At 44.2% G+C, this 11,115-nt stretch overlaps 1 pseudogene; it reads left to right on the forward strand.

Annotated features, from left to right (window-relative positions):
• The first annotated feature begins 4,931 nt into the window (after positions 1–4,931).
• Positions 4,932–11,041, forward strand: LOC147025064 (uncharacterized; annotated as a pseudogene).
• The last annotated feature ends 74 nt before the right edge of the window (positions 11,042–11,115 follow it).

Below are 11,115 nucleotides of genomic sequence, written 5' to 3' on the forward strand. Positions count from 1 at the left end.
ATCTGTTTCTGGTGTATGTTCCCCCTCCATCCCTCCCTTACCTCAAATGGCCGCACTGTTGATACCACACGTGAAAAAGCTGAATGCCTAAACTCTGTGTTTGCAGCTAAAATTTGTGTCCTAAACCCATCACTTTCTCAACCCACATTACCCAGTTGCACCCAACTGACCCTGGACTCTGTCCTTTTCTCCTGACAAGGTGGAGAGATTGCTTTCAAACCTCGACTTAGATTCTGCAACCGGTCCAGACGGCATCAGCCCACTTGTTCTCAAAACCTGCTCTTCTGCTCTTGCTCACCCTCTCTCTGTTCTATTCACCCTCTCATATGCTCAAGGTCATCTGCCATCTGCTTGGAAATCTGCAAACATCACTGCCCTGCATAAAAAAGGTGCAAAAACAGATCCCTGAAACTACAGACCAATCAGCCTTCTCCCAATTATCAGCAAGGTTCTGGAATCCATCATCGCTTCAGACATGAAATCCTTCTGCTTCTCCAATGGCTTGATTTCCGATCATCAATTTGGTTTCAGACCAGGTCATACTACCATGGATATGCTGCTTCTGCTCTCCCATCAATGGATGGAGGTCCTCAATGCCAGACAGGAAATCCGAGCTGTATCCCTGGACATATCACATGCTATTGACACAGTCTGGCACCCTGCCCTACTCACCAAACTCTCTTCCCATGGTATTCAAGGCCATCTCCGCTCATGGCTCGCAGACTTCCTCTCCTGTCGCAGTCAACGTGTGGCCCTAAATGGAGTTCTTTCATCCCCTCTTCCTGTCCAGGCTGGAGTTCCTCAAGGTAGCGTTCTGGGCCATGTTCTTTTTCTGGTTTTCATCAATGATCTCGCTGACTCTCTGGAAAATCCTCTATATCTCTTTGCTGATGACTCCACCCTCTGCCGTACCATCTGTCATCCCTCAGACCGGCAAGCAGCAACTTCTTCGCTCACTGCAGATCTGGATAAAATCACAAGCTGGTCCAACACGTGGAACATGTCTTTCAATCCAGACAAATCTCACACTCTCACTATGTCTCTTCGAAAGGACCGTTTAGAAACACCCCCCCCCGCCCCCCAATCCACTTTCTCAACAATCCTCTGGAAGAAGTCTTTTCTTTCAAGCTTCTGGGTCTCACTATCTGCCATGACCTTTCCTGGGAAAGTCACATTTCCATCCTCGCCTCCAAAGCCAGTCGCCGACTAGGAATCCTCCGTTGTGCAAAGTCCTTCCTCGGCCCTCCTGAGCTCCTGACCACTCACAAAGCTTTTGTCCGGAGCCTGACGGAGTACTGCTCTCCTCTCTGCGCTGGTGCTCCTGCCTCCCACCTTTCTCGGCTTCACGCTGTCGAAACCAGGGCATTTAGGATCATCGGCATCTCCCGCAATGAAGCTGAGTCTTTGGGCCTCTCACTCAATCACCGCAGGTTGGTCGGTGGTGTTTCTGTCTTCTACCATCTCCTCCCCAGCCTTGCCCCCCCCCCTGCTCTCTCTGCGATTTGTCCCCACCACATTTCCACAGGGCGCTCAAGGTCCGCCAATAACCCCCTTCTGGTAAAACTACCAAAATCACGAATCACTGCTCACCTTCACTCTTTCATTCCTCTTTTTACCCGCCTTTGGATTAAACTCCCTCACTCGATTATTTCCCATTCTTCCCTCCAGGCTTTCAAAACAGCTGTTCACCACCACCTTTTATCACCCCCCCATCCAAATCCTCGATCTTTTCTACCCCCGATAATCCACCCAAGTCCACTTCCTTCAATTCCCCTGCTTTCCTTCCTGAAAGTCCCTGTAGTGTCCATCTTCTCTTCCCCATTTCCCCGTCCCATCCCTCTCCCTTCCACAGATCTCCTAATGTGTCTGTTCCCCACTGTTTTGTCCCTCCCACTCCCGCCCCTCTTGTCTCATGCCCCCCTTGATGTGCATTGTGTGTTTGCTCTCATACGAGTCTCGACAAGGTATACAAAAAAAAAAAAAAAAATCTTTTTCTATACACCATCCAAAAAGGCCATTTTTACTTTGTGGCATTCTCTCAAGAAGGGATTTCACCGTAGAGTTTATGTGAGTCCTTGCTCTTATTTCCGACTATTTTCTCTTAAATAACTCGACCAGGGACCATAAAACCAATGTCATTATAACGGTCTTTGTCCGAGGACTTCCAGGAATCTCGCGACATTGTGAAAGAAAACATTCATCATTATTTATTGCCTCTGCCAATGAAGGTGAAGGAGGTTATGTTTTCACCCCTTTCTGTCTGTTTGTCTGTCTGTGTGCAGAATATCTCAAAAAGTTGTGGACGGATCCGGATGAAATTTGGTGGTCAGGTTGGGTGTGTGACAAGGACGAAATAATTTGATTTTCGTGAAGATCTGGATCCGTCTACTCGAAATTTTTTTTTACTGATTCTTCACCATTGAGAGATGGGGCCAAAAATGATATATAGATCGACATCTCAAAAAAAGTTGTGGACAGATTTGGACGAAACTTGGTGGACATGTTGGATGATTGGCAAGGAAGAATTGATTCAATTTTGGTGAAGATCCAAATCCGGATCCGACAATTTTTTAAGTGATTCCTCACCATTGAGGATTCCTCATCATTGAATTTAAGTGATTCCTCACCATTGAAGGATAAACTAATGTATAGGCTCAGCACTTGTATGGACTAAACTCAGCACTTGTATGGACTGGATTTTAGGGAGGATGTCGGAGAGATCAAGTTGCGGTGCATCGTTTGGCAATGTCAAGATCTCGGACCTTGATTTTGCAGATGATGCAGTCATCTTTGCGGAGACTTTAGACATCCTCTTGGGGGCCCTCGAGGTGCTGAATGAGGAGTCGGAGCCGTTGGGATTACGGGTTTCTTGGGTCAAAACTAAGAGTTCAGGTGTGCTCATGTCTAATTAGAGCCAATACAAGCAATGATAAAATAGCAATGATAGTTCGACGAACTTTAAATGCTCGTGATGTGAACAGAATTTGCTTTTGAGAGATTTTTTTTATTGAATAGAAATTTTGTAGAAAGAATATAGAACACATTGATGCACAAAAACCAGCATGAAAGGAAATGCTTACTTCTGTGAAATGTAACTCAGGTACAAATATTATTGTATTTTAGATTGTTTTTGTATGTTTCACATAATTGTACTTTTTGGTTTATCCTGTTCCTGAAAATATATATCATATTACCATGTTTACCGGTGTATAAAACACTTTTTATTGGCAAAAAAGGTAAAAGTTGGGGGTTCAGTTAATACACGAGTATAGAAAAATAAATCAGTCTTAAAAACGATCAATGCTGAATTTCAATTTTTATTGGCAAAAAAGGTAAAAGTTGGGGGTGCAGTTAATACACGAGTATAGAAAAATAAATCAGTGTTAAAAACGATCAATGCTGAATTTCAATTTTTATTGGCAAAAAAGGTAAAAGTTAGGGGTGCAGTTAATACATGAGTATAGAAAAATAAATCAGTTTTAAAAACGATCAATGCTGAATTTCAATTATATTCCAAATGAACACTTGTTTTTATGAACACTGCTGTTAAGCTCAATTCCGCCATTTAAATTTGGAAAATCTGTTCCAGTTTAGAGTTTGTACAGCGTATGAACCATGTGCGGAAATTAAATAAAGTCACGCACGGAAATGTCCGGAGACACCCGGAGTTTAGGTGTGTGGCATATATGGAGCCTCGTGGCTTTCAAAACGCCATTAAACACAAAATAAGAAGAAGAACACCCGGTCTCACATCAAAAGAAAAATCATTCACAACAGCTAGAGTCTAATAACGAAGCACCCACCTCAAAAAACCTTGCGCGCAAACTTACATGCATCTGACAACAGGCTAGAGGCGGTCACATGACCCTCAAGAAGGGCCGCTTGTGCTTAATGAGTGCCATGGCTTCCGTCACCAGATTACGTCACGTATCATCCATTCTATCTATCTAGATGTCAAGGCGCCCATTCAAGACAATGTTCAAACTCTCCATCTGCTGGTCTTGTGGTAGCAATTTCTAGCCACCTTAAGACAGAAAACCTTTAGTTCAATACCAGCTGTTTATTCAATTAAATAAAAGACACTCCTATGCACAGAAGGAAGGCTTCAGCCTGCGACGTCATTGCAAGTGGAAGACTTAATTCTACATGGAATATTGAGTATATACAGTACAAGCTGGTAGGCGACATGGGTGGTCGCTATATAATTGCATACTAGTCATGCAGTTTTTGACGGATCGGGCTGAACATTTTTGACAAAGAGGTTGATAATAGTGCGCATAAAAGCACGGAAGCTGATTTTTCATTTTCGAAAAAAAACGATTTTCTCGGATTTTTTAAAAAAAATTCAAAGTCCCGTTGCTCGGCAACGGTGGCGTCCATAGCAACGTTGCTCAAAAGCATACAACTAGATCCTGGTATGAACCTACCAGTCAAGTTTCATCAAAATCGGTTGACTCCTCTGGCCTCCAGAGCTGTCCATTACATACAAACAAACAGACAGACATACAGACAGATGGAAAACCTGAGAATAAGGGTAGTCTAAGCGACCACCCAACATACAGTTTTACCAGGGTGTGTCTGGATAACATATGGAACTTTGTGAACTTTAAAATTGCAACATAGAAGGATAATTGGTCTGTTTTGGAGCTTGCTTATAGCCCCGGGAAGGGGTGTGGGGGAGATCATCATTTCTTATTGCTGGTTCAGATGGTCATCAGATCGATAAGGTTTTGCAAGGTTGTTTACGACTGCAGAGGAATGTGTGTATTCTGCCTTCTCCTAGTTTTCCCAGCATATATTTATTAAATTGTTTCTCAAAACACTAAACTAATTTAATTTGCATTTTTACATTGTTATAAATTCAATTAATAATCCAGTTTCCACAGTCTGCAGAAGAGTTTGGGAACCGGGAAGCTGGGAGGCGATTTGGCATGGACGAGTCGGTCATCCGGTACAGGAGAACAAGCAAGGCAGCGATAGAGAAGATGCCAAGGAAGAATAAGGTGCTGAGGGGAAAGTCAGCGAAGTGGCCGCAGCTCGAGGAGCATCTCATCACTTGGGTTCGGGAGAATACAGCAGAGGGTTGTGCCATCTCAACACTTGCTCTCAGGATGAAGGCGAGGAGCTTGGCTGAGGAGGATGACATTGGGGACTTCACGGCCAGCCCGTCTTGGGCCTACTGGTTCAAAGCACACCAACAACTGTCGGTTCGACGCCACACACACATCTCCCAATATCTACCCGATGATATGGCTGGTAAGACTATACGCTTCCAGTCCTACATCATCAAGCTTCGCCGAGAGCATGAATATCCCCTCGGCAGGATCGAGAATGCTGACGAGACTCCCCTTACCTTTGACATACTGAAAGGGACCACAATCACAGTGAAGGGGGAGTGCAATGTGACGATCAACACGACTGGTCACGAGAAGGACCCATTCACCGCCATGCTTGCCTGCAGCACAGACGATGACAAGCTTCCCCCTTTTGTCATGTTCAAGAGGAAGACACTGCCAAAGACAAGTTTCCAGCCAGTATCATTGTTCGTGCACAGCAGAAGGGGTGGATAGACGAGGGTCTTGTCCACGACTGGGTGTGCATTGTCTGGAGTAGTAGGCTGGATGCAGCCCCATCGCTCCTGCAGCCTCTCGATGTGTCCATCAACAAGCCATTCAAGGATGGGCTATGTTGCTGCTGGTCTGACTGGATAATTAGTGGGGGAAAAGACCTACACCTAGAGTGGGAGGATGAGAAAGGTCAACCTTCCAATGATCTTTGGCTGGATCATCAAGGTATGGGAGGAGATACCGTCAGACATCATCAGGCGAGCATTTCTGAAATACTGCCTCTCCAATAACATGGATGGCACAAAGGAAATTATTTGGGAAGAGGAGGCTGCAAATGATGGTGACGGCGACAGGGACTTGCTCTATCCTGATTCGGACAAGGAGTGATGTGCCATCTTCAAAGAAAACATTGACGAGGATTTCCTCAGGTTTATCTGAAAAGCTTCATCAAACCCCCTTGTTGTGCATTGTGTGTTTGCTCTCATACGGCCTCGACAATGTTTCCAATTTAAAAAAAACCCAAATGGCCCTTTTCTGGGCCATAAATCCACAAGAAATATGTATGATACCAATACAGTATGAATCGCTTTTCTTCCTTTTTCTAGTAACAAAAAAATCCTTTTTATAATAAAAAATAAGAAAGAAAAATATAACTTCTTGGTATCCTCTCATCTCTCTCCAACTTCTTGAAAATAAGAATAAGACTGTTAGACAAAATTAAATGGACGTGGAAGTAAGTATGTTGATACTTCTGTCACTTTGTTCCATACAAAGTTAATGTACAAATCTATTTTGATCTCGATCAGAAAATGATCAATATATTCATTTATTTTGAGGGTGAAAAACATGGGTCCAGTTAATACACCAGAAAAGTTAATTTTTTGTTTGTTTGTTTGTTTTTTTTGAGGGTGAAAAACTGGGGTGCTGTTAATACACAGATGTGGTTTCTACACTAGAAAATACGGTTGTTATCAATTCCAAATTTATATTGATCAGCAAATTAAACAATTATTTGTCCTCAAAGATTATCGACATTTTTGGTCATTTTGAAAACAAAACAAATGCACATGTCAGTACAAATAACAAAATCAAAAGATCTTGAGCATTATTGGAATGCTGCATTAGGTAGGGATAATGGATAATGAGAAGAGATGATGGTGCAGTAGGAGTTGTGCAAGGTAAAGTGAAATTGAAAAACCTCAGGAAGGTAGTTGCAAAGATAGTTGAGATAAAAGAGGAACAAAAGAGTGGATGTGTGCCGGAAGTCTGCATTTTAGGAGTTGGACCAAGAAGGGGTTACTGGAATTACCAGGGTTACTGCATCTTGGAGGAGCTGGAGAGGGTCTGAGGACTGAGAGAACAGATAGATGTATACCAGATGAGAGGAGGTTAAGAAGAGTAAAATAATGTTTTGTACATTGTGAAGATGAGAAATTCCAGCAAAGCTTGACAAAGCATAGAGTACAGGATGCACAGTACTCTACGCTTTATCAAGATGATGTTCACAAATTTCATTTCTTCTCTGACATTCATCACTCCCTATCATAAATACTTTTCAATTTACTTTCTTGGCAGTTTTCTTATTCACAATATACTTCTAACACACAAACTGACACACACGTACCCACCCACACTGAAACGTTGTACGCAAACTATTTCATCAACACATTTAGAACATTGTCCCTATACCACCATAAAACATCCGTTGTTCCACTGCAAAAAGATTTCAGGCACAATGAACGAATAGACTTTAGAAGACTCAATTCCACAAACATCCTTAACACATAATTCATCATTTTTTACAAATACAAATCACAATCATACATTTGTCAAACAGCAAAAAGGGGCCATGAAAACTTAAATGATGATAACCCTTGGGACTCCAAGTCCTCATACACTCCTCGGGGATCACTTGGTGAGGAGTGACAGGAGCCACTCAAAACATTTGAATGCCTAGATAAAAACATTCGAACCTGGCACAGATTACCACAACCCGGCTTTCCAGGCATGGATTACCACAACCCGGCTTTCCCAGCATGGATTACCACAACCCGGCTTTCCCAGCATGGATTACCACAACCCGGCTTTACAGCGCTAAGCTGACTCAACTAAATGACTCAACTCAATTTCCTCGGGTTCGCATCACCCAGTAGGGTCAGAGGCAAGGCACATGGCTTTAGTGAGTGCAGGACACAGTGAAAGAGTCAGGGAAGGAAATCTGTTGCGGTCCCCTTACCTGCTCCCTTAATAGTTAGGGAATTTTAGCAAATTGTATTGACCATCTGCGAAAAAATTGCTCACCAAAAAATTTCTTCACTAACGTATTCATCTCGGTGTCTACTAACACCTATCAATTAGTGCAAACCCAAATCCTTGTGGAAAATTTTCTGGGGAGCCAATCAAAGTTCGGGTGCTCAAAGGGCCTGCGCGAAAAAATCGGAAAAATTAACTTTTGCCAATATTGACTTGCGGGATGTCTAACTTGGGGTTTTTGGGGGTGCTGAATTGATTCCAACCATTAGATTTGAGGAAAAAAGAATCCCTGGCCGTAAAATATTGATATCATACATTTTTAGATATCTCAGTCTGTGTTTTGCGGTAATTTGGCTCAATTGATTCAGACTGCAAGACTCTGGGCTGCAAGAGGTCATACAGCTAGTTTATCCAGGCAGCACCACAGCAGAACACATCCTCTCAGGCGAGGCTTATGCCAAGGCCATTCGGTTTCACCTTCTTGCATCTGCAAAAATTGCCAAGTTCGTGCTGAGAGGTGTCTTCAGTGAGCAGGAGTACGAAGACATGGAGGACTTCATCAGGACTGCAAAAGATGAGACAACAGGTTATCAAAATTCCTCTAATCTAACATATGCACCAAGGATAGTCACTGTCTTCGAGGAGAGGATGGCAGAGAGATTGAAGATCTTAGCTGAAGGGGGAAGGACACCAGCACTCTGGGTCTGGTACTATGGCAGAATTGACCTCATCAAGGTATTCATCAGGAGTGAGCATGTCCCAGACCACACAGGTCTTCTCAGCTGCATCATTGGAATGCTCAATACCTTCACAGCAGTGGGCCACCATCAGTACGCAAAGGGAGCAAGGCTGTATGTACAGCTGATGCATCAGCGACAGGAGAGTCCCATGTTAGAGGAAACTATCCAAGTTCACTTTGTACGGCAACCATGTAGTCAGGTTCTCAGACCATGAATGGTCCGGCACATGGACCGACATCACGATAGAAACCACACTCATACGTGAGGCAAAATCCTCAGGTGGTCTAAACAGAGGCCGCTTTCGGAATGAGTCTTCTCATAAGTCTTGGGTTCAGACTCTGAACCACTTCGCGTTCATTCACCAAGAGCGAGAAAGAAGCATGCTCAAATGTGGGGTACCTGTCTTCACCGACGTTAAATGAAGAGATGAAGAGTTAAATGAAGAGAGATAATGATGCTGTCAACACCATAGTTGGGTAGTTGGAGGAAGTCAACCCTTTCGATGCCACACGGGACAAGAAGACTCTGGTGTCCTCAACTGGGTTCAGCAGCACTCCCGAAGACCAAGGCAACGCTGATCAAGCAGAAGAAGTTGGCAGAGCCATACAGGCTAAGATGGATGGGAAAACTGTTGTGGATGCAATGGTAACCAAACACAAGGTCAAATCACTTGCAAGCCTCAGATCTGGACCCAAAGTCAATGGCAAGAAGCTGGTCATTGACTCACTGAAGCTATTCAACCGCCTCATTGTCATCAGTGAGCGTGAAGTCAAGACCAAAGAAGCTCTGCGCTTTGAGTTGACGCCAAAACCGATGTCTCTGTTTGACAAAAATCAAAAGTTGTGAAAGCCAGACTGGGCTGCCCTAGCAAGCTCCCTGAAGGCATGTGTGGCACCTGTCGAACAACCCCCCTGCTCAAGCCTTGTGGTTGATGGTGGGTGGCTCCTGCACAATGTCAAGTGGGAGGCTAACCTTACTTGGAAGGATGTTGCCGAGAGCTACCTCCAGTTTGTGAAGTCCATGGGGAGCTGTCGCCTCCGGATAACGGTGGTCTTTGACGGATATGGCAGCTCCACCAAGGACCATGACCACTTGCGACGAACAAAGAATGCATGCTGTGACATTCAGATTCGTCTGGATCTCAAAATCATCATTGCAAAGGAAAAGTTCCCCGATAACAAGAACAACAAAGCCCAGCTCGTTCTGCTCCTTGCTGAGACATTTAGTAGGAATGGAATCAGTGTACAGCAATGCTCCTATGATGCCGACACCTCCATCATCCGCGCAGCTCTAGATGAGGCAAGAGAGTCCCCTGTCGAGGTGAGGGCTGAAGACACAGACGTCCTGGTTATGCTGATTCATCATGTTGCAGACCATCCGATCTTCCTCACGACAGCCAAAGAAACATCTTACGATGTCAGAAAGATCCGGGAGGCCCTCCCAGAGATATACCAGAGGTATCTCATCGTCTTGCACAGATTCTCTGGCTGCGATACAGTGTCTGCAATTTTTGGGTTTAGCAAACCAACTTTGCTAAGCAAGCTCTGCAAGACAGATGAAGCAGAGAGGGCAGTGGACGTGTTTATGGACATTCGAGCTAAGAAAGGTGATATCACTAAAGCAGACTGTGATCTTTTCAAGCTCATGTTCCATGGGAAATCCTCCAAACACTTGGAAGACTTGAGATTCGACATCTTCAGCAAGCGAGCTGCTACTGGGAGCATAAAACCTGAGAAACTCCCCCCGACAACAGGAGCTGCAGCACAGCACTCTCTCCGAGCTTACCTCCAGACTAGAGACTGGCTGATGCTGCAAAGTCCATCGTTGGATGCCCGGGACTATGGATGGCCACTCACTGAGCAAGGATATGCACCAGTCCCTTCTACAGACCCCATTGCACCAGACTACCTCCTGACGTTTGCCAGCTGCAACTGTGCGGGGGACTGCAGCTCACTCAGGTGCTGCTGTAAAAAGCAAGGAGTCAAGTGTATTTCTGCTTGCGGCATCTGTCATGGTAACTCTTGCCTGAACATAAACCAGCTGGATGACAAGAGGAGTGAGGAAGATACTGGGGAGTTTGATGAATAAGGTTGTAAAAGCTGACAAAGCAACATTTCCATTGAGCACAGTTCTGTTAAAAATGTCAATAAAATACATTTTATATGATCAAGGAGTGTTTTTTTCTCAAAAATAATGGTTGGAATCAATTCAGTACCCCAAAAAACCCCTAGTTAGACATCCCACAAGTCAATATTGGCAAAAGTTAATTTTTCCGATTTTTTTCGCGCAGGCCCTCTGAGCACCCAAACTTTGATTGGCTCCCCAAAATTTTCCACAAGGATTTGGGTTTGCACTAATTGATTGGTGTTAGTAGACATGGAGATGAATACGTTAGTGAAGAAAATTTTTAGTAAGCAATTTTTTCACAGATGGTCAATACAATTTTCTAAAATTCCCTAACTATAAGTGGCCACCTGCGTCCGCACCACCTCAGCCGATGTCACCTCGACCTCCGGTCCTCCCGGGAGGTTGCGAGCCCTGCTCGCTGCACCAAT

This window comes from Eptatretus burgeri, chromosome 6 (genome assembly GCF_056783735.1).
Source record: "Eptatretus burgeri isolate ZD-2024b chromosome 6, Ebu_testis_v1, whole genome shotgun sequence".
Lineage (NCBI taxonomy): Eukaryota > Metazoa > Chordata > Myxini > Myxiniformes > Myxinidae > Eptatretus > Eptatretus burgeri.